The sequence below is a fragment of the Desmodus rotundus genome, chromosome 3 (genome assembly GCF_022682495.2).
Source record: "Desmodus rotundus isolate HL8 chromosome 3, HLdesRot8A.1, whole genome shotgun sequence".
NCBI lineage: Eukaryota > Metazoa > Chordata > Mammalia > Chiroptera > Phyllostomidae > Desmodus > Desmodus rotundus.
In genome coordinates, this window is record NC_071389.1 from 105,171,176 (window position 1) to 105,196,518 (window position 25,343).

At 43.9% G+C, this 25,343-nt stretch overlaps 2 pseudogenes; one reads left to right on the top strand and one right to left on the bottom strand.

Moving 5' to 3' along the window:
• Positions 1-4,795: 4,795 nt before the first annotated feature.
• LOC128780381 (uncharacterized) overlaps positions 4,796-25,343 on the bottom strand; it is a 52,792-nt pseudogene continuing 32,244 nt past the window's right edge.
• LOC139440816 (hypoxia-inducible factor 1-alpha inhibitor pseudogene) lies at positions 14,482-15,525 on the top strand (annotated as a pseudogene).

The window sequence follows — 25,343 nt, forward strand, 5'->3', positions numbered from 1 at the left end:
CAGGGCCCCCTCAAAGCCTCTTATTCCAATTTTGACTTTCATTGATTTCGGCACTAAACCCATCATTTCTTCCTTTAGCTCATTAGGAAGCCCAGCTTTTAAATGTACTTCTGGGGCAGGCAATTAGACAGACATGAGCAGAGGAAAGATGATGGGCCAGGTACAGAAGGTCACCAGGGCGGAAAGCCCCAGGTACCTAGCATCGAGCAAAACTAGGAAAGAAAAGGCCCTCCCCCCCAGACTAACCTTTCCTCTCCTAGCATATCGCTTGTCCTGTGGATTAGATCCCCTGACCTTTCATATCACTGGTCATGGGGTTCGGACCCTCCCCTGACCTTTTCTCCCCTGGCATAGTGCTAGTCATGAGGTAGACCCCCTTAGAGGATAAACAAGGGTCATGAGAATAGCCAATAAGCATTAAGCCCCCAGGACAATGAGGTTCTGACTCACTTCACAGACATTTAGGCCTCAGTCATGTTTCATCTCCAGGCCCCGGAAAGCAGCAAAACCAGACTAGCAATCTTAACTGATTTGCGCATCAGCAGCACTGACTAGTGACTGCCTGCCCTGACACCTGCCAGTCAGTGGAGATCAGGACCCTGAATGGACATACCTGGAAAGTTGATAAATATTCTATTAAGACCCTCCCTTAGCACCTCCCCTAAAATCCCTGCTCTTAAAAGCCTGTAGGACAGAGGACCCAGAGCTCTCTCCCTCCAGAGAGCAGGCTATAGCCTTCCCCACCCACACACTTCTTCCCCCTCCAGGCACATTACTTTTACCTTCCTCTCTCCTAAGCTCCAAGGGCCCTTCTTTTGCCTCTGTAACTTATTTACTAAACCCATTTCTTCTACAGCTCACTTCTACCTCTGTGACTTTCTAAATAAATTTTCTCTTATAGTTTGAGTCTTGGCTCTGAATTGTTTCCTAGCCAGAACTCAGGTACCGAGGTTGCTGAACCAGGTCTAACACCTGGTGCCATTCTCACCTCCACCAACAGTTCTTGATGGTGTTTGTGCTGGAAGTTGAAATTTCAGTGGCTGTGTCTTTTGGATGTGGCAGTTGGGTTGAGCATGGGACTGAGCCTCCTGGTATCCCAAGGTGATGGACAAAAAACAACCTTTTTGTTGGCCAAAAGGAGGACAAAGTTAAGTGACGCTGGGAGATAAGCCCCCACAGCCCACAGCAAGCCCTCCTGTCCCTGGTCAGTGGTGTGATTGTGGGACACACTGTTATTCTGGGCCATGCCTTGACACTTCAGGCTGTGGGCCTTTATTCCATGCTGACCTTCCTGCAAGCGACAAAGTCAACACAGGTGCCTTGGATGTGCCTGAAGCAACCTTGGCAGTGGTCTTTTCCTTCCCCGCATTGTTGTGCTCCTCCTCACCTGTGTGCATAGCAGGAACACCTCTGTCCAGCACTAGATGAGCAGGCAGGCTCCGGGGATATGTCAGAATGTCCTAGGGCACTCTAGGGTGGCTCCAGGAGGCAGGAGTGAAAATATCCCAGAGGCTTACTCTGGGATAAGGTCCATGGAAAAAGAGAGATAAATTAATAAATAGTAAGCATAGGATGGAAGGTAACCTGTCTTCTAATCAAAGCAGAGCTTTGCTAGGTCTTAATCCTACCTAGGTCAAGGATTCTATAGATCTTTGAGAAACAATTCCAGCACAACTCGTCCTGGAGAAGCAAGCCTGGAATGCCTCCTACAAAATGCATCACTTGCTGAATAAGCTACTCAATAGCTACTCAGAATACACAGTAGAGATTTAAAACAGTTCTAGCAACTGCTTCAAGGAACATGAGCTAGGAAGACCAGATACCCTGCTGAAACAGGTACAGAGTCTCTCTGAGCATTAAGCCAGGCAGCCCACTCAGGCTAGACCTTTCCCACCATACAGCAGCCCCAGTCTTGAATTGTTCTCATCAAGATAGGACTTTGGGGTAACACATTTCCTTACCAAACTCATTGCCTTCAATCTAGCTGAGTTCTCTAAGTTTAAATACCTTTGATTTTGCTAATGTTTGTGAAAGTAAGATGACTTTATCATATGGACTGAATTATCTCTCCTCTACCCCTCCCCCACAAATTCATATGTTGAATCCTTAACCTCCAATGTGACTATATTTGGAGATGGGGCCTTTAAGGAGATAATTAAGGTTGAAGGGTAGAGCCTGATCTGATAGAACTGGGGTCCTGATAAGAAGAGACACCAGAGAGCCCTCTTCAGTCATGGGAGGACACCGCAGGAAAGCTGCAGTCTGCAGTCCAGGAAAGGCCCTGGCCAGAACCTGACCATGCTGGTGTCCTGATCTCAGAATTCCCGTCGCCAGAACTACTCACATGTGACAAATAAAGTCCTGTTGTTTAAGCTGCTGAGTCTATGGTATTTTGTTATGGCAGCCGGCACAGACTAACACACTTGACCTCAGAAAGTTCACAGTTCACTGGATGCTCCATCTGAGGCCCTGTCCTGAGGCTGAGATGCTGGCCAGATGGGTGTTCCATACCCATGTACTCCCTGTTTGTGCTTCGAGGCGCACATTGTGGTCAAGGGGGCACGGCAGCACAACCTTGGCTTCTTCTGTGAGCTCCAAACTCATGAGACGAAAGGGAGGAGAGAGGCTCTGAGGCTACTCCAGCATGAAAAGTTCATTGGATCTACGTCTTACTACTCCATTAATTGAAATTAATCTTCTGAATTATTCTTGGTACCGTTCTCTACCTCCCTCCTACCACACCGCACACCTTCCACAACCCAGCGTACAGCCCCTGAAAGTCAAACAAGACGTACTGGAAACTGTCTGGTGGACAGTAGGTCTGGGGGAAAGACCAAGAGATTGAAAAGAAACTTTCGGCCACCGCTCACATCCTGGCCTTAGCACTGCCTCCTTTCAACTCTAGTGAAATTATCTTAAACTTACTCAGCTTCCAAACTTACACTGAAGTACCTGATCCATTCAAGGACAATAATCATGTCTTTACAAGAAAAATGAAGACTTCCCATCTTTCCCTTTGCCCTGTGCAGGCTACATGCATGTCTCGTTTAAGCCCCAGCAGAATAACACTGTTTTCTTCTTCTGGCTAAGTCAGAGGGCCTCAGAGAGGATCCATTTGACCAAAGCTGTGGAAAGTATTTTAATTCTAAAATGGACTTTAACTCACCATGTCACTCTGCTGATGTGGGCTCACCAGCATGTCACATCAAAATCAAAGGAAAGAATACACCTGAGCATGAGGGAGACTAACCCCGTGATACTGGAGGCCGTGTCACAGTCCCTGCAGGATGGGGTCAGGTCTGATGAGTGTCCAGCAAGGAGAGAGGTACTGGGGTGGCAAATCATCAGCCTTGAGACATTAATTTGGTGAATGAGCATCAAGCACCTACTATGTGCAGGAGTCCATGCCAGGTCCAAAGACATGTAAAAGGGCACCTGTGCAAGGTGTGTTCACCATGGTTTCCTTCAACGCTTAGGGTTTGGCAATCATGGAGGAGTGTGCAAGTATCAAAATGATTTAAAATAGCCTGGTAAAAGCTACACTCCCAGTACTTGACCTAAAGACCAATGCAAGGCAGCTCATTCTTATTTTTAAATTATAATTTCTCTCACTTCAGCATTTACACTTCCATTGTGGTGGAGCAGGAAATGGTGACTGAAGGCAAGTACGTGAATATTTACCTCTAAATTGGCTTTATAGAAATGTATTTAATGGAATGTTATCTAGGCATTTAAGTATGCTAAATATTAAATATGCTAAATAGACCTAAATACACTTATTTGGAAAGTTATCTAGGAGATACAAAGAAAAATGCAAGTCCTTAAAATTATATACTGTGTGTGTGTATGAGTCCCTATCTATACATATATATACATACATGTGCATGGAAACTTTCTGTGTAGAAATTGAAATTCATGAACATTGTTACTAGGAGGCAGAAGTGGCAAATTAGGCTGTAGAGTGGGATCACAGAAACAACTACTATTTTTTATTTTCTATTCTTATATGCTGTTTGATTTTTTTCCCTAAAAATGAGCACTTTCACAATGGATTAAAAGGGTTTTAAAGTTATTAATGTATTTTTGTTATTACCAAAGAATTATATATCCAGAAAAGCTAATGAACAATTTCAAAAAATGAATAAAACATAATGTTATCTACAGAGAGGTTTGTTAAAACCTTAGTGAATATCTTTCTAGATTTTCAGCCGTCCACATACTTCTTTGTTTTAACAAAGATATACTCATACTGTAATTCTGTTTTGTGATCTGATTTTTTTCACTTAACAACTTTTTCATGAAAAGTTTTCTTATGAAATAATTTTCATATACAGCATCATTGTTTAATGACTCAGTGATATTCCAATATAGTACCATCATATATTTAATCAACTCCTTTTATGTTGGACATCTAGGTTGTCTCTAGCCATCTACTATCTCTCTTATAAACAATGTGTCATTTCACAACCTTATAACTACATATTTGTATAGTTTTTATTATTTCTTTCAGCCAAATCCTTAGAAGTAGACTTGCTGGTTTGAAGCTCTAAATACATACTGTCAGCTTGCCCTTCATGTAGTATGCACCAATTAACTTGCTATTCAAGAGTGTGTGCCTGTTCATTCTCCTGTGTCCTTGCCAACACTGAATACTTTCATGAAAATATTTGTCTCTAAATCCATTCTTAAAACATTTAAGAGACCCCCTTCTCACTGGCACAATTATTTTTTACCAATCAGAATATTAAACTAAAACTGAGGCTATGCCCAGCCAGGTATTTAACATGATGAAGAACTATTGCCTACTCTTGGGAGCCTGTAGCTCTGGTCCCCACAGGCTGTAGTCCTTGGTGTCATAGATACACACAAAACCTTCCTAGTGAGCCACGTAGGCTAGGGCATCTCCTGCTGTCACTACTATGCCGCTGACTTGGGCTTTGTTCCTAGACTAAAAGACATGCCCATCTGACACACACACATACATACACACACATGGCCCATCTGTGTTTCTCTTTCTCTCTCTTCTCTCTCTTTCTCTCTCTCACCCACACACAGCCCATCTCACACACACATACACAAGACCCATCTCTCTCACACACACATGGCCTATCTCACACACACACACACAAGGCCCATCTCATACACACACACAAGGCCCATCTCATACACACACACAAGACCCATCTCACACACACACATGGCCTATCTCACACACACACACACAAGGCCCATCTCATACACACACACAAGACCCATCTCACACACACACATGGCCTATCTCACACACACACACAAGGCCCATCTCATACACACACACAAGACCCATCTCACACACACACATGGCCTATCTCACACACACACACAAGGCCCATCTCACATACACACACAAGACCCATCTCACACACACACACACACAGGGCCCATCTCACACACATACACAAGGCCTATCTCACATACACACACACAGGGCCCATTCACAGATGAAGCTCACCTGTCAGACAATGGCAAGTGAAACACTGTAACTTATCTATGGTAAGAACCAGACTCTGTATGTATTAATCTCCAGTAAATAGAAATGCTGTGCAGATAAATAAAGATAAGAACTTGGAGACTGGCAGAATCTCCAGGTCACACAGCCAGGTTGGTATCAAAGAAAATCAAAAGAACCTTAAGTATGAAAGTTATTTCCATCAACTGCCCAACTTACAGGAGTGAAGTTTGCAACAAGACTGGTCCCACCGATAGCCTCCAGAAGGTGATAGAGCCTGGGGTGGCAGCAGAGGAGGGCCCTGGGATGTTGGCACTTGGAGGCGGTGGCTGAGCTCCTGGGGCTGAGTGAGCCAGGGCTCAGAGTAGAGAGAATGAACAGCCAGAGGGAAATGGCAGAGTGAGCGGAAGGAAGCTATAAATGCTGAGGGACCCTCCTCCCAAAACAGAGCCTAGAATGGCCTATCTGAGAAGGAGCAGCACAATGCGTGGGCCCATTGTCACCTTAGGGTCCACTGGCCACCAGGGAAGCAGCAGCTGACTCCAACTTGGCCACCCAAGTCTTCAGAAAGGTAAGACAGATAACACTTAGATCTGGGCCTGGTGACAGAAGAGAGATTTTGTTGTACTCCCCATGGAACTCACAGCTTTCTCTGGCTTCTGGTGCAGCTGCCCATGTGTCACAGCACCGCCCTAAGGCTGGACATGCTGTACACTTCAGGGCATGTGGCCTCTGGTTAAGAACCAGCCCAGCCTGGCTGGGATCACAAAGTCAGATGTGAAGGCTACTAGCCTCAGCATTGCTTCAGCACCCCAGGACTTTTGGAGAAAGACAGGGATTGGGAAGTTGGTGTGGACTTGAGGGAGGGGCTGAGAGACCTGGGAAAACCAAGCAGGAAGGACGTGGGCTTAGCTTGGGACCCTCTGGGTCCTTCTCAAGATGTCCCACTCTCTAGGAATTTCTGGATTGAAATGAAGATAGTTAACCTTTAGGTCACTTTTAACATTTTTTAAGATGTAAAGTCATGTGACATCACAAGGTATTAGATTATTAGTCCCACATCAGATGAGGAAATGGAGACTTAGAAAATGGTTCAAGGCCATAAAGATGCTCATCCTTTCATTCCCTTGTTTTTTATTGGCATTGGTCAAATCTCTAGTAGGATCTAGGCATCAGGCTGAGTGCTGTGGAAAGAAGGGGAAACAGAGAGCCAAACCAAACCAAAAAGAACTACCCCGAAAGAATGGGAAAGGTGCTGCTGGTACATAGAGGAGGGGCTTTATTGTGTGTGGAGAAGGCAAGGGTGAAAGAGGTCTTTCCAAGGGGAAGGACCAGCAATGGATATAGAATCTCAAAAGGTGGGTTGGGCACTGGGCAGTGAAGGCCATGCTAGGAAGCATTGATGTTAAACCTTGATCTTCATAACAGAGTTAAGTGTTGAAAGAACTTCTGAAACCATATCCCTATCTCCCCAGTCTCTACTCTTCCTGCCCAGACCATCAGCACCATCCACACAGGGGCCACATGTGTCCTTTTTAGCATTTACCTCTAATCCTATCACAGTGCTTACTTGGTATGCAGAGTCCCAATATTTGTTGTTGAATAAAAATCCTAAAAACCTACCTAGATGCAAACCTCCAAAAGCCAAGGGAATGTTGCTACTTGGATATTGGAAGTCTCTCCTTATTATACCCTTCTTGTTTCTGCAGGCTCTGGGGGTACATGCCCAACTGGAGGTGAAGCCAATGGCCCCATGTCAATAAGGAGTGATATAAATAATGGGGTTGGTGCTGGAATAGACACAAGAGGTACACTCTCAGATCTTACCACCATGGGGACATTCATGAGTCAGGCTATTAACCATTTAACAATATTTATTTTGGCTTGACTCTGTGCCTGGCATAGTGTTGTGCACTGAGGAAGCCACAGTGGGCATGGCTGGCTAAGGCCCTGCCCTCAAGTGGACGATGATCACGGCCAGGATGATTTGCTAAAGGACACTTTCTGTGCTAAGCACTTGCTCAATATTCCCATATTTAATCATCACAACAACCCCAGGTAGACATTTTGCTCCTGATTTTATAGAGACTGTAACCCTGAGACTGTGGTTTAGAAATAAATGTATTGCAAAGTCCCACAGCTAATAGATGGAGGAGCTGAGATTCAAATCTAGATGTGTTTGCATCCAAAGCCCTCTTGATATTGGGCTCTGTTGTTGTCTTTGGGGGACTGAGGATTCTCAGAGGCAGGTGAGAGGGCCACTCACATGGCAATGTGGCTCCTGCCTTGGTTCTCAGACCCAGTGTCCTCCCTGATGCCTGGGATGCACCACTAGTTATCTGGGCCGTTTTCTTACTTCTGGGTTATTAAGCTCTGGGGTCACTGACGTATGGAACAGAGTGAGGGGGAGTAAATGAGGGGTAGGCACACAGAGCAAAGATAAATTCCCTTCACTAAGAATAAAATACCATGAAGATGTAGGTGTAGGTAGATATGCTTTGCTTCCTCACACAACCAAAGGAAAGATAACAACCAATTTAAAAACAAAAAACAACCAGAACTGCCAAGAAATTGAACTGTATGGAAGTCCAACAACCAAGGAGATAAAGAAGAAACATTCATCCAGCCAGGTAGGAGGGGTGGAGACGGAGAACTTGGGCAGAGAGGACACACAGCAAGGCAGCGAGTGGCAGACTAGGAGGTCCCATATTTGTATGTGGATAAACCGGGTGGGACAACTGGGGAGTGAGACAGACTGCACAACACAGGGTTCCAGCGTGGGGAAATAAAGCCTCAAAACCTCTGACTGAGGAAATCTGTGGGGGCTGTGGCGGTGGGAGAAACTCCCAGCCTTATAGGAGAGTTTGCTGAATAGACACTCAGGGTCCTAGAATGTACACAAACCCACCCTCCTGGGAATCAGCACCAGAAAGGCCCAATTTGCTTGTGGGTAGCAGGGAAAGTGACTTGAAAGCCAGCTGAGAACCAAGCACATTGCAATGTTCTCTCCCTGACCCCGCCCCCACATACAGTGCCACAAAACAGCAACAGTGGGGTGCCCTGCCCTGGAGAATACCTAAGGCTCTACCCCTTACAACGTAATAGGTGCACTGAGAAAAAGAAATATGGCCCAAATGAAAGAAAAGGTCAAAACTCCAAAAAAATAACTAAGTGATGAGGAGATAGCCAACCTATCAGACGCAGATTTCAAAACAATGATAATCAGGATGCTCAGAAAAGGTTGAGTACAGCTGAAAAATAAAGAAATGAAGGCTATAAAAAGTGAAATAAAGAAAAATACACAAGGAACCAACAGTGAAAAGAAGGAAACCAGGACTCAAATCAATGATTTGGAAAAAAAGAAATAAATAAAGATTCAACCAGAATAAAATGAAGAAACGAGAATTCAAAAAAAAAAAAATGAGGCGAGGCTTAGGAACCTCTGGGACAACTTTAAATGTTCCAACATCAGAATCATAGGAGTGCCAGAAGAAGAATAGGAAGAACAAAAAATTGAAAACTTATTTGAAAAAATAATGGAGAACTTCCCCAGTCTGGTGAAGAAACTAGACATGCCAGTCCAGGAAGCTCAGAGAGTCCCAAAGAAGTTGGATCCAAGGAAGCACATACCAAGGCACATCAGAATTACATCACTCAAGACTAAAGATAAGGAAAGAATCTTAAAAGCAGCAATAGAAAAGGAGAGAGTTACCTACACAAGAGATCCCATAACATTGTCAGCTGATTTCTCAAAAGAAATCTTAGAGGCAAGAAGGGGCTGGAAAGAAGTATTCCAAGTCATGAAAGGCAAGGGCCTACATCCAAGATTGCTCTATCCAGCAAAGCTATCGTTTAGAATAGAAGGGCAGATAAAGTGCTTCCCAGATAAGGTCAAGTTAAAGGACTTCATCATCACCAAGCTTTTATTATGTGAAATATTAAAGGGACTTATCTAAGAAAAAGAAGAAGATCAAAACTATGAAGAGTAAAATGATAGTAAACTCACAACTATCAACACATGAACCTAAAACAAAAACAAACTAAGTAAACAACCAGAACGGGAACAGAATCACAGAAATGGAGATCACATGGAGGGTCATCAGTGGGAAGGAGGAGAGGGCAGAATGGGGTAAAAAGGTACAGGGAATAAGAAGCGTAATTTGTAGGCATAAAATAGACAGGGGGAGGTTAAGAATAGTATAGGAAATGGAGGAGCCAAAGAACTTACATGTATGACCCATGGACATGAACTAAGGGGGGAATACTGATGGGAGGGGGTACAGGGTGAAGGGGAATAAAAGGGGAAAAATGGGACAACTGTAATAGCATAATCAATCAAATGTACTTAAAAAAAATAAAATACCTTAACCAAAGAGGTGAAAGACTTATAAAATGAAAACTACAAAGCACTCCTGAAAGAAAGATAAAAATAAATGGAAACACATCTCATGTACACAGATTGGAACACTTAATATTTTTTAAATGTTAATACTACCCTAAGTGAGCTACAGATTCAGTGCAATCTGTCTAAATTTAATAACATTTTTTGCAGAAATAAAAAAAATCCATCCTAAAATTCATATGGAATCTCAGGAGTCCCTGGATAGACAAAACAATTTGAAAATGAAGAACAACACTAGAGGACTCACACTTCCTGGTTTCAAAACTTGCTACAATGATACAGTAATCAAAACAGTGTGGTGTTGGCATAAAGACAGACATGCAAACCAATGGAATAGAATAGAGTGCCCCAAAATAAACCCTCACATACATGGTCAAGTGGTTTTTGACAAAGGCGCCAAGACCATTCAATAAGGAAAGGACCATCTCTTCAATGAATAGTGCTGGGGAAACTGAACATTCACATGGAAAAGAATGACGTTTGACCCTTAACTGGCACTGTATACAAAAATTAACTCAAAGCAGATCAAGGACCTAAATATAAGACCTAAAACAAACTATTCTTAGAAGAAAACATAGAAGAAAACTTCACAACATTGGATTTGGCAATGATTTCTTGTCTATGACACAGGCAACAAAAAAAAAAAAAGCAAATTGGACTTTATTAAAATTTTTTAAATTTGTGTATCAATAGACACTCTCCACAGAGTAAAAAGATGACCCACAGAATAAGAGCAAATATTTACAAATAATATATCTGATAAGGGATCAATATCCAAAATATATAGAAAACTTGTAAAACTCAACACAAAGAACAAACAGCCCTATTCAGAAATGGGCAAAAAACTTGAATATGTCCTGGCTGGTGTGGCTTAGTTAGTTGGAGCATCATCCTATACACCAAAAGGTTGGGGGTTTGATTTCTGGTCAGGGCACATACCTAGGTTGCAGATTTGACCCCCAGTTGGGGCGCAAATGGGAGGCAACCAATCAAAGTTTCTCTCTTACATCAACATTTCTCTCTCTCTCTCTCTCCCTCCCTCCCTCATCAATAAACTTAAAAAAAATTTTTTTAAAGGACTTGAATAAGCATTTCTCCAAGAAGATATACAAATGGCCATTAAGTACAAGAAAAGATGTTCAACATCACTAATCATTAAGAAAATGCAAATCAGGAGAACCAAGATGGTGGCGTAGGTAGACACACTGCGCCTCCTCGCACAACCAGAACTGACAGAAAATCGAACAGCAAGGAAGTCCGACACCAAGTAGATAAAAAAGAAACATACATCCAGACTGGTAGGAGGGGCAGAGACTGGCACGCGGTCGGAGAGGACTCGGGTTGCCGTGGCAGGACCTAGACTGGCGGAGTGTGGGACCAACAGGGCAGACAGTCTGACCACTAGCAGACCCTGCGGCCCACATTCACGCAGATAAACCTAGAGGGCCAGACTCAGAGTGGCGGAGAACGGGGCAGGCAGAGTGGCGGGTAGCACCCCACGGCCCCACATTCGTGCACAGATAAACCAGGACGAACGGCAGGGAGTGAAGCAGACTGCGTAACCCAGGGCTCCAGCGCGGGGGGAAATAAAGCCTCAAACCTCTGATTGAGAATGCCTGTGGAGGTTGGGGCAACAGCAGGAGAGACTACCAGCCACACAGGAGAGGTCGTTGGAAAGACCCACAGGGGCCTAGAGTGTGCACAGGCCCACCCACTCGGGAACCAGCACCAGAGGGGCCCAGTTTGATTGTGAGTAGCAGAGCGAAAGATTGAAATCCGGTGGAGTGGACACCATTGCTCCCTCTCCGCCCCTCCCCCACGTACAGCATCACAGTGCAGCCACCAGCGTTACCCCGCCCCGGGAACACCTAAGGCTCCACCTCTTAAAGTAACAGATGCACCAAGACAAAAAAAAAAAAAAAATGGCCCAAATGACAGAACACTTCAAAGCTCCAGAAAAAATACAACTAAGCGAGGAAGAGATAGCCAACCTATCGGATGCACAGTTCAAAACACTGGTTATTAAGACGCTCACAGAATTGGTTGAATTTGTTCGAAAACCAGATGAAAAAATGAAGCCTATGCTAAGAGAAACAAGGGAAAATGTACAGGGAACCAATAGTGATGCGAAGGAAACTGGGACTCAAATCAATGGTGTGGACCAGAAGGAAGAAAGAACCATCCAACCAGAAAAGAATGAAGAAACAAGAATTCAGATAAATGAGGAGAGGCTTAGGAACCTCCAGGACATCTTGAAACGTTCCAACATCTGAATTATAGGGGTGCCAGAAGGAGAAGAGGACGAACAAACAATTGAAAACTTCTTTGAACAAATAATGAAGGAGAACTTCCCTAATCTGGCAAAGGAAATGGACTTCCAGGAAGTCCAGGAAGTTCAGAGAGTCCCAAAAAAGCTGGACCCAAGGAGGAACATACCAAGGCACATCATAATTACATTCCCCAAGATTAAACAGAAGGAGAGAATCTTAGAAGCAGCAAGAGAAAAGGACACAGTTACCTACAAAGGGGTTCCCATAAGACTGTCAGCTGATTTCTCCAAAGAGACCTTACAGGCAAGAAGGGACTGGCAAGAAGTATTCCAAGTCATGAAAGGCAAGAACCTACATCCAAGATTACTGTATCCAGCAAAGGTATCATTTAGAATGAAAGGGCAGATAAAGCGCTTCTCAGATAAGGTCAAGTTAAAGGAGTTCATCATCACCAAGCCATTATTATATGAAATGTTAAAGGGAGTTACCTAAGAAAAAGAAGATAAAAAATATGAACAGTAAAGATGACAGCAAACTCACAGTTATGAACAACCACACCTAAAACAAAAACAAAAGAAAACTAAGCAAACAACTAGAACAGAAACAGAACCACAGAAATGGAGATCACATGGAGGGTTATCAATAGGGGAGTGGGAGGGGGAGAGAGGGGGGAAAGGTACAGAGAATAAATAGCATAAATGATAGGTGGAAAATAGACAGGGGGAGGCTAAGAATAGTGTAGGAAATGTAGAAGCCAAAGAACTTATAAATATGACCCATGGACATGAACTATAGGAGGGGAATGTGGGAGGGAGGGGGTGGGCAGGATGGAGTTGAGTGAAGGGGCAGAAATGGGACAACTGTAATAGCATAATCAATAGATATATCAAAAAAAAGAAAAAAAATAGAAAATGCAAATCAAACCACAATGAGATACCACTTCAGACCATTAGAAAGGTAATTATAAAACAAACTAAGAAAGAGAACATAACAAGTATTGGTACAGATATACGGAAATCAGAACCCTGTTCACTACCGGGGGGAATGTAAAATGATTCAGCCACTGTGGAAAACAGCATGGAAGTTCCTTGAAAAGTTAAAAATAGAATTAACATATGATTCAGCAATTTCACTTCTGAATGTATACCCAAACAAAGAATTAAAGCAGGGTATCAAAAAGATGTTTGTACACCCATGTCATAGCAGCATTACTCACAATAGCTAAAATTTGGAAGTAACCCAGTGTCCACCAATTGATGAATGGATAGCCAAATGGTGATTTATACATACAATGGAATATTATTCAGCCTTAAATGGAAGGAAATTCTGATATATGTTACAACATGGATGAAAGTTGAGGATGCCATGCAAAGTGAAATAAAACAATCACAAAAAGACAAATACTGTGTGATTCTACTTATGTGAAGTACTTAGAGTCAAACTCACAGAGACAGAAAGAAAATGTAATAGTGGTTGCCAGGAGCTGAGGAAAAGGGAAAACGGGGAGTTATAGTTTAGTAGGTATCAGCTTCTGTTGTACAAGATGAAAAGAGTTATGGGCATAGATGGTGAAGGCTGCACAACAATGTGAGTGCACTTAATACCATTGACTTGTGCACTTAAAAATAATTAGGATAATCTTTATGTTATGTGTATTTTATTTACCACATTAAAAAAAGAAGAAAAAGGCTTAGTTTCTCAGGTAGCTCACTGATTTCCTGGATTTTAGCCTGGTTGAAATCTCTTGGTCTCTCTCACTCTTGAATTCCTCCTCCTTAATGTGGGGGAAGAAGTTAACAATCCCCAATGTAATGAACAGTGAAGCTAAAATGCTGAAAAGTTGGCAAGAAGAACCTGTTTCTAGCTCATCTGGCTTTGCTTGCACAATTGCCTTTCTCAGTTCCCCTCTCTATGGAGAATGACTTCAGAATTGTCCAGATGGTTTTGCAAGTACAAAGGTGACTTCTTCACCAGCCCCATGGAAAGACCACTGTGTCCTGATCTGACCTTCAAGAAGAGCCTGTACTGTTGTTCCTGGAAGAATGAGGAACTTTCACAAATTTCCATCCCATTTTTGCAATTTTTGCAATGCAGACATGAATTCTTGGTAGCTATGGCTGGCTGAGCATTTTTGGAGCAGAAAAGCAGTTTCTCAAAACCAGCCATCACATAAGTTTAAGTAGAAAATGCTGCTGCAAATACGGTTTTAAGTGAGAGCTGCTGGCTTAAAGGTCGACGTTGCATTCTTGGCTGGTGATTTTATTGTTATTTTAATGGCAATGAAAATAAACCTTTCGGTTGGGCCCTCCCTAGCTGCAGAGATGGCAGCTATAGCGATGGAGGCTGTGGCCTCAGGCTCTAGAGAACGCTGGGAAGAGGCTGAAGCCCCCACCTGGCATGGAATGAGTGCCAACTGTGCAGTTATAGCTTTCCCACCCCACCTGGCCTGAGTCTGAGTCTGAGTGACCCTGGGCCGAGGAGCTTATGAAGAATGAGAAGCCTGTGGTGCTGACCTACACAAATCCTGTATATCCTGCCTTGAAATGGGACCTTGAATACCTGCAAGAAAATATTAACAATGGAGACTTCTGTGTGTGCAGTGCCAGTACCCACAAGTTCTTGTACTATGATGAGAAAGAAGATGGCTAATATCCAGAATTTTCAGCCAAGGTCTAACAGGCAGGAAATGAAATTCCATGACTTTGTTGAGAAACTGCAGGATATACAGCAGCAAGGAAGGGATGAGAGCTTGTATGTGCAGCAAATGCTCAGTGACACTGTGGGCAGGAAGATTGTCATGGACTTCCTGGGTTTTAACAGGAACTGGATTAATATGCAACAAGGAAAGTGTGGCTGGGGGCAGCCGACCTCCTATCTGCTGCTCATCGGTGTGGAAGAAAACGTAACATCTGTCACTGTGATGAGTAACAGAACTCCTTTGCTCAGATAAAGGGCTACAAGCAATGCATTTTATTCCCTTCAGATCAGTTTGAGTGCCTCTAAGCATACCCTGTTCATCATCCATGTGACAGACAGAGCTAGGTGGACTTTGACAATCCTGACTATGAGAGGTTCCCTGATTTCCAGTGCATGGTTGGTTACAAAACAATGGTCGGTCCTGGTGATGTTCTTTACATCCCAATGCACTAGTGGCATCATATAGTCATTACTAAGAGGGCAGATTACCATCACTGTGAACTTCTGATAAAGGGGCCCCCACCTCTAAGAGAACTGAATATCCTCTCGAAGCCCATCCGAAAGTGGCCATAATGAGAAACATGGAGAAGATGCTTGGAGAGGCCTTGGGGAACCCACAAGAGGTGGAGTCCTTGTTGAACACACTGAGCAAGGGCCAATACGCCTAGCCTGACAGGAGCTGAGGCCTCCTGCCAGGTGACTACTAGTCCATCCATACTGCTTCGTTGATAAGGACAGCAGACTCAAAGCACTAGTATTGCACACAGCACTTAATGGACTGGACTCTTGCCACGGTCCTGGAGGCAAGTGTTTGGAGCGAGGCAGGGTGGTTGGCACTCCATTCCCATTTGGAGGAGCTTCGTACCCTTGCCTCTGTGCCCAGCACCTTCCTTTTCTACCCGTCTAAAGTCCTGCATTCAATGTGTGGAGTTCCAGCTTCTGGTTATCATTATGGCTGTGTGTGTCAGTTGGTCAGCCTCAGGATGTTTGTGTACATGTGGCTTTCAGCCTTATCTCCTACAACCTCTGTGCCTCAGCCTGAGAGAGAGGAGATGCTCTTGGATGCCCACTACATCAGGGCTGCAGGGCCAGAGCTATCCTGACCTCTAGGTCAGTCAGCTTCCTTCAGGTTTCACAAAGTTAGGCTCTAGGCTGGGTAGGAATGGCTGCTGGGACACTAATGAGGAAAGTGAGAAGGCTTGCTTTGAAAGTGTACAGAGCTTCCTGAGAGAAAAGTAGACAGGTTCCAACTTGGACATTCATGCTCAAGTCATACATAGAACAGAGCTTTGAGACACAAGAGCCAAGGATTGTGCATAAGTTTCAAATTGCAGACACATACAGCTTTGCTCTTTTAGCACCAGCTCTTGTTCCCTGTGCTGGGTACCCAAGTCCTAGCAGTGTCATCTCTCAGTTCTAGGGTGCACACCTCTGTGTGGACTTTTGTGTATGTGTGCATGCTTGCACAGATGAATTTTCATACTGGCCTGCCTCTCTTCTTACCAAGTTTCTCTGCTGCCTAACCCTGTCCAGTGGGACATACAGTGAAAACCCCAGAGCAGTACTGCTTGACCTAACCTAAAGATTTTCAACTCAGTTTTAACCATTGAATGTTGGCCAAGTCTCACTGCAACCTGCCTAAGGCTGACTGGCTAGCCTCTTCTGTCCAGGCTACATCCTTGAGGAGCTTCCTTGCTGAGCAGAAAAAAATGGGGTCCAGCTTAGGCAGCTAACTCACCACCTGTCATCCACCTTATGGCAACGATAAAAATGTTGCCTTGTCTCTTCAAGTCAGTACCTTTGCCAGACCCCACTGTAATGTTCCACAACACCCTCAGAAGTCAGGGCAAGTGGTGGATCACAGAAGCATATTTTCCTTTTCTGTTCATAGCTACTCATGGGAACCCCTCTCAGGGCTGCAGCCTAACAACTGGGCAGCTGTGCACTGCACAATTTGAAGAGCCATCACTCACATCCATTCAGTAGATGTGGGGCATGTGGAATTGGGCAGTATGGTGATCCTGTCTTGTCACCTCCACTTCCACCTTCATGCCCCTTCTCTTCAGAAGGAAAGAGGATTTGGAGTCTCTAGGTTTATACTTTTCTTCTTTCTTTTGCCTTTTTTCTTTTTCTGACAAAAGTTTACTTCTAGTGTCTGATCTATGGCTCTTACCCCCAAAGCTGTTTATAGTTATAGTGCACTGGTGGACAGAGAGGGTGTGTGTGTGTGTGTACCTGTGTGAATTTTGGGAAGGGGTGTTTATTTTTAGTACTCCATTCTGGGGTTCTCTGGTGCAGTGTGTGTGCACAAACATGGTACCTTCTCAAGAGTAGTTCTTTCAAATATAGTCATTGCTGGGAAAAAAAGAAAATAAAAGAAACTTTAGAAGGAAATGCCACCCTTTTCCCCCAAAGATCTCAGAAAGAGCTTTAAAGCAAAATCTTTTTTTTATATAGTGAAGGAGAATAGGAATAGACAAGATAATAAGTCTCCAGGTAAAAATTTCTTTTTAAACCTGTGTGTCCACTGGTTTCAAGTTCTAACCAGTGTCTCTTAAGCACAGCAAGGCTAATTGCATGGCTGTATCATTATCCTACCTGTGTTGGGCATGTACATCTCATCTCAACCTAGACTGTGAGCCTCCTGAGGGCACCACCAGACTTCACATTTCTCTAGTCTCCTCTACCCATCTCCCATAGGGATGAACCCACAGGAGAGGCTTGAAGATAGTTTCTGGTGGAATGAGCCACTAGAGCTTTTCCTTGGGTGGTAAATTATCACATGCCTAAAGCAGGAGACGGTAACCTGGGGCACATGGCTCCCTAAGGGTTTGGGCTTCAGGAGATGTAAGGATTCTCCAATTTTATGCAAAAATTCCCAAGGCCTTGTGTTTCCCTGTCAGGTTCTATGGGGGTGAGGCAGTGGGTCCCTGGCTGATGGCAGGGACCCTGAGTGTTGGCAGACTGCCACTTGGGAAGAATGAATGGCCTTGGAGTTTGGAGACAGGGAGAGAAGTGGTAGGAAGCCTGTTGGGCTGCTGCAGTTGTAGCTGGTTTTCCAATCCAGCACAGCCAGCAATGAGACTGATAGATAGATGATCCTCCATATGACTTCTATGTGTATTTTTCAGAAGGTTCAAGTCTTGGAGAAAGGTGTGATTACCAACCAGCACCTAGCACTGGGCCTAGACAATAGCAGGGGCTCATCACTACTTTTGGAATGAATAGTGAATGAATGGATCCATGATCACATTAGCAGAGAGAAAGGACCTTGAAGAAATGGGACCAGGACAGAATACTTGGGAAGGTTGGAGTGGGAGGGCGGGGAAATTTTTGCAATGCATATACAAATATTGAAGAGTAAGACAGACCCAGGTCAGGGGTATAGGGGATTTGAGCAATGTGAGGACCCTAGAAGCTGGGAGCCACCAAAAGGGGTTGATGATGAAGTGGCATAAAGATTTGTGAGTCACACAGATGAATGACATATCAGGATATGATGTCTGATCTGGGTTTGTGGGGAGGTTTGCTAGCTGGTGGGAAGGAGCACTTGGGTGGTGGTATTGAAAACAAAGGAGGAAAATCAGTGCTGTGAGAGCTGTGTACTGACAAAGCCCAAGAGACTCAGCAGGGGAGAGAGATTTTCAGGTGGGCAGTAGGTGAGAATAGGGCTCCTAGAGGTGGCAAGCTGACCCATGAGATGGGCTTTGATGAACAGGTGCCCACAGATGTGGATGAGCAAGTGAAACTCTTAAACTCCCTCCCAGCTTTGGGAATCTTCATCCTTCAAGTTAAACCTGAATCCAACCATTTCAGAACTGAGGATCCTTTAGACAACTGGCCAGGAGTCCACACTTGCTGGGGCCTGTGCAGAGTGGCCACAGAGCCTGCCCCTTACCTACCTTCGCTATCTTCTGCTCCATCAAGGGGTCTCAATGTATTCAGCTTGCAGTACATGCGGCCTGAGATGACATTCCAAATGATAATCTCCCCACTGTGGCTAGAGGCTGCAAGAAGAAAAGGTGGTCATTGAGCCCCATAGAGGATGTCCTCATTCTGCCCATGGTTCTGAGAAAGAAGAGACAGTGAGGAACAGCATAAGAAATCGAATCCCCAAACATTCACAGCAAACTTCCTTTCATGTCACCTCTATGACAGAAGAGGCAGAGGGGTTCCCCCTTCTGTGATTGCTCACACCAAGGATTCACCTGGAACCGGTGGCCCAGAGGACCAGGAGCATTTCTCCATGTAGGAGTCCATGTGCAGATCACCCAGAGAGGTGCTGCATCTCCTTGGGTCAGTTTCATCACCCTCCCCAGGGGAGTGCTACTCCTAGCAGCTTCTTTATCTCCCATACTGCAGGCAAACAAATTATTTACAAGGAGCCCTCTTTGGGGATGAAATGCCAATGTAAATTGGACAATGGAACCGAAGCTCTGGTGCATTGGCTTGGTTTCCCAGCAGCCCGGAGCTAAACTCTAGGAGTGGTATCCCCTGACTCTCTTCCTAGGCTACCCATCTGCCCCACTGTGGCTTACATGTGGCATTAGGAACCGAAACACCTATGCTCCTGCAAAGATTTTCAGATAAGGATCTTTAAGAAAGATAAGAAACCAAAATGATTTTTTTTTGACAGGTGCTGTAGAGTTTGAATTGTCCCTGGGTATTGTCCTTTCAACTTTCTCACTGGATATAGTTTCTATGTGAAGTGAATTGGCTTCTCTTGCACTGGAAATGTGCCCTTTCTCCCTTGCCCTCATATACTCCCCAAGGAGCACATTTGAAGACCTAACATGTTCTTCTGCTTGAAAGCAGCTGTGAAGGTGGCATTGGACGATTGTTGGAAAAGGGAAGGTCAGTGGCTCTCTCCTTCCCACAATCTCTGCCACCAACCCTGCCTCCTTCACAGTCTGTGAGCACTGATGTCTGCATTCCTCCTCCTGTGCCTCCCACTGCCTACACGGTGAGGTGGACATGCCTTAGCATGACTCTGGAGCTCTAACTGAACTTTCTGTCCTAATTTCCTCTTGTAGCTGGTGCTCTAGCTCCTCAAACTTACGTAGACCCTCCAACCAACTTGCTTCTCCTGCTTCCAGATGTGGCTTATGCCCTTCTCCTCATCTAGATGCCTGTCCCTACCTTGGCCTACTGAAAAATCCTAATCATATTAATATCCTTTAACATGTTACAGCAATGTTAGTAGTTCCAACCCTTGTGCTTCTCCGCAATTTATATGTTATTATGTCATCTCTCATGTTGTGTGGTTATTATTTTCTTAGTTTATATTCTTGCAGTCTGTCAGAATCTAGGCCAGAAACCACATTTTATTTCTGTTTGTATCCTGTGTATCCATCCACTAAGCATGGCACTGTGAAAGTGTTTGAGAAATATGTGTTGAACAATTTGATAACTGAATGAATAAATATTTGGATGAACTAACACTTCACTGATTCTTGCATGACTTTCGTCCTTGTGATGGCCATGCTTCCCTGAGGTATTTTCTGCATTTCATTCAACATTCACTAATCTGCAAGTGCCATGAAGGCACAGACCGTTTTGCTCATCACTGCATCTTCAGAGAAGAACATATCCTTGACCCACAATAGGCATTGGACAAATGCTTGTTGAATGAACATATATTTATTGAGCTTGAATATATATCTATAACCCAGGCACTGGGTTGGGTCCTGGGAATACCATAGAGTTTGTGTTCTAGTGACTTGTGTTTTTGGAATATTTATGGGTAGCATTAGATAGGGTGGTACAGAGGTAGATGGCACAGTCACCTTTTTTTAAACACTTATCTCATTGTCTTGGTAGCCAGACAGTTTTGAGGGAGGTCATTCCGTCTTGGGAAGCTGTAGGAAGTTGGGGCCATTTTAAGTGCTGATGAGAATCACAAGAAGTCCCCTGATTGTGAGGCCGCAGAATATCTTTTCCTAGGCTCCCTGGCCACCCAAAGATGGCACAGCGAACAAGCACAATGTTGCATGACAGGCAGAAACAGGAAGTGGATTTCTCTTTGAGGAAAGTCACACCCACAACATCCTGGGTTGCCCTGCCTATGGTACGGGACTTCTGGCAGGATTCATGGACAGCTGCATGGATTTGCTTCTGTGATCTCACACCCCAACCCAAACCCGGGTCCATCCTTCTCCTTGGAGCGAAAGTGGCTGCCTATATGTCAGTGCACCTGGCTCTACCTGGACTCCAGGTGTGAATCTGCCACAGCAGAGGCTTTTGAGATGCTTGTGGCCACTCAAGGCAGGACTAGGAGAGTCAGGGTATGCCTCTGAGTGAAGGAGACCCTTGTCATATGCCACTGTTTGGGTTGAGAGCCAGATCATGGACCAAGGCTCACCAGGTCATCCTGCCAGTGTGGCCACGACTTTCAGCAGTGATGAAAGTCACATGGTGCATCCTGTTCCAAAGCCAAACAACAGACATACAAGCAGCGAAATGAACTGCCAGTATGCTTGAAACTTCAGAGAGAAGGCATTGGCATGTTGTAGGACTTGCCCCTCACCCCACCAGTGATGCAGATTTTCAAAATGTCAAAGCAAATTTCCCTAGTGCCGGTGGGAATAAAAAGCAATCCATTCCTGACACCTGGGTGATTGCATTGCAGCAAATTATATGTCAACTGACAAGCTCCCCGTGGATGCGTGAATGGTCCAACACCTTTGCGTTCATAATAAGACTCATAACTGTTGCATGTGCAAAACAAAAGCCATCACTTTCAGAACCTGTGATACCAAAGGACAAATTCAAAGCCACAACTTCTCAGGTAGTCATCTCTAATCATCTAGGATGCAAAGCTCAGACTGTGCATTAAATAAAGAATTTTTGATGCTTAAAGACTTTCAGAAATTCATGACAATTCTGCATAGAAGGCAAGGGACATAGAATGCCACCAGTAGATTTAAACGTGGCTGCAGTCAGCATTTTTGTTTCCCTGTCTCTTTATCTCCTGCTCCAACTCTAAGCCACTAATAAAAAGGAGTTTCTTTCCATAGAGATGCTGATGGATGTCATTTTATCTTCTCTTTCCATTTCAAGAGGGAATAGGGCATAAAGACAAGGCAAGGAGAAGAAGGAAGAAACTCAGGGGCTGAACAATGACAGAATGAGTGCCCTTCAGTAGAGGAGGGTATATGAGATAGGCCAGGAACCCCTGCAGTCCAGTAGGAGGGAAAATGGTCAGCCAGTGCAAAGGGGAAGAAAACCAGGCAAGGTCTGGAGAGCTACAGAAGTCAAGCACAGTCTGCTTTGGATTCCTAGGGATCGACTTTTCTGCCCTCATAGCTTTTTTAGCTAGTACTTTGTTATATTGTGAGTTTATAATAAGAAATATATATTTGGTCTTCATCCCCATTTCTGGCTCAGAGCTCCTAAAAACCTTGGAATTTCCTATGTGATAAGAGCATGGAAGCTCCACATCCCTTCCCACATAGCTCACCCTATGCATCCTTTCCATCTGCTGTTCCTGAATTATATCCTTTTAATTAAACTGGTGATCTAGGAGATAAAATGTTTCTCTGAGTTCTGTGAGCTGCTCCAGCAAATTCATCAAACCCAAGGAGGGATCATGGGAACCTCCTATCTCTATATAGTCAGTTGCTGAGGAGCACAGGTGACAACCTGAGCTTTTGACTGGCATATGAAGTGGGGAAGGGGCAGTTTTGTGAGCCTGAACCCTTAAACTGTGGGATCTGATGTTATCTCCAGGTAGATAGTGTCGGAGTTGAGTTGACTGTAGGGCAACCAGCTGGTATTTGAGAACTGCTTGCTGGTGTGGGGATCCCTCATCCCAGAGTTGGGTGCAGAGTCATTAGACTTCTTCCCATAGAAGAGAAATAGAAGGAAGAAACTGAAACAAAGAAGGTAAAAAGGTGTTTTAAAGGAAAGAAGGAAGAAAAGACGGTATGAAAAAATGTAGGGAGGGAGGACACTCCTTTGTTTATATCATAGCTTGACTTATACCAGATAGCAGAGGCATAAAGAATTTCTCCAAAACAGGTTTCTTAAAGGGAAAAGAATGATGTGTATGGGGAGGAGGGGGGAGGGAGAAGAGGAGGAGGAGGGGAACAATATAAATCTGAAGCAGGATTTTGAAATATCATAATTTTGTATATTTCACTTACAACATGTTTGTTCTTCTGTCCCATCCAACAGTGATGACATATCTAGAATAATACCAATGGTTACATTTCCATACTTGGGCTTACCATCTGTTTAACTTCTGCATGGAGTCAGTACTTTGGCCCAACATTGCCATGTCCAGGTGATCAAAAAAGAGAGCAAGAAAACACTTCTGTTTGTGAAGAACAAGATAAAATATGATTTGATAAATTAGGGTTAGTGTTTTAACTGGTGCTTAAAGGATCAGGAAACAGACACAAGACACCTTGGGATCCCCAAGGTCCTCAGGTGCTACCTCATGAGCAGCTGACTTCCTTGGGGTCACTTCTAGGGGCATTCTTGAACCATGGAGGCAAGGACAAACAAACAAACTGATCAAAAATTGTTTTTACCCTTTTAGTGCTCGGGAGGGAACTTGCTGGATTTTTATTCTTTGACTTATGGTTGCTGTATTTAATTAGTCTAGACTGTGATTTATACCTTCCTAAAGCATTTGGGGGAGAGACACAGTGCTCCCTATTTCTAAACAGTCATCAAAATATGCAGAGGATGGCTTCCAATATTCAGGAAGAGGCTTGCTGCCTAAATCACCATCTGGGGGCAACCTGGGTCCTCAGGAGTTCCTCGACATATTTCCTTTTGGGCAATGCCCTTCACTGTCTTGGTGTCCTTCTTCAGGACAAACTTTGTATCAAAAAATGTGCCCCACTAAACACCACTCTTATATTTAAGCTGAATATAACTCACTTATTTTGGTTCACCTCCAAGTAGGTATAATCTCAGACTACACTTGGCTTTTTGTCTAGAAAGACAACATTATCAACATTATTTTAAATGTTTCTCAGTTGGTCTTGAGTCAGTTTAGGCATATTGACTTAATCCAACTGATGATTAGAAAAAACTTAGGACTTTCTTCCTAGTTTTCAGACCACAGGCAGGTGATTTTGAAGCCTTCAAAGACCTGCTGATTTTCTTCCACCCTTGTTGCCCAAAAGGGCTGGAGCTGCCCTTGCCGAGCTGCAGGAAGGGGCTCCCCATCTCCTGATGGGTCCCTACAAAGAGCTCAGCACTCACTGAGCGAGTGAATGAACACATGAATGCAAGCAGGTGGAAGGCAGGTCTGAGAACTACACACGCATTCCTTTGAGTAAAGTTTGTCTTTTTTACTTGCACTTTGTTTATATTCTGACAGTGGAAGAATGTTTGCCTCTTACCTTCCTCATAGACAGAACTGTGCACATTTCGTCAAGAACAGACATAGCAAGTGAACAAAAGAAGTAGGTAGAATAAGTAGCCTTGAAAAAAATTACAATATCACACATAAGAGACTAGCTTTTAGTTTGTTCACCTACATTTTAATTTATATGATGTTTAAAATGTTTAGAAAAGTGAAGCTCTTTTGACAAATCAGGTAGAAACCAGGCAGTGAAGAAACAAATGCTAGAGGCATAGCCAGGAGCACATTCCTTTATGCCAAATACATTCCTCCCACGTAGAAGTTCATTGTCATTGGTAATGAAATGCCAGAGAAAAAGCATTGTTTACGTGCATCCTATATTCTACATCCTTTGATTTTTTTATATGTGACAACAAATGCTTAATTGTGCATCACTACTTTGTGGGGACCCTTTGTAGGAAGTGACTTGTCAGGTCTCAGGGTGTATAGACAAGGCTTGCTGTTGTAGTGCCATATTTTCAGACAGCCATCTCTGCCTCTGGTCCCCAAAATAGGAAACAGGGTCTCCTGTTAGATGGCAGGTAAGGGATCACCTGCCCAATGGTCGAAGATGCTGTGAAGGCATTTACCTTCTCCTACTGGAATCAAAGGTCAGGTAAGTGATTCCAGTATTGCCATGAAACCCAGTAAATCCAGACAGTGGTCTTCCTGTTTCAAAGTCCCACATTTTCACCACCTGTATCAGGAAGTTGAAAAAAAATGTGACTTGGAGATATTGGCTCTCAAATTAAAGAGAACTTGGCATTTAGAGGTCTAGTGTCATAGATATGAAAGCTAAAAGTTTATTCCAAAAGTATTTGTACTGTCAATGCAAGTTGGCTTACCTGAGTGGATTAGTCTGTTAGGGACACCATAACAAAATACCATAAACTGAACGTGGGGAGTGGAGCTTCAATTAATTTTCTCACATTTCTGGAGGGTGGTAATGGTCGAGTTTGGTTTCTTCTGAGGCATCTCTCCTGATTGTGTTCTCACTGAGTTTTCTCTGTTTTTCCTCTGTGCATGTGCACCCCTTGTATCTGTTTATGTGATCAAATTTCCTTTTCTCATAAGGCCACCAATCATATGAGATCATGGGCCCCACTCTAATAGTCTCATTTTAACTCA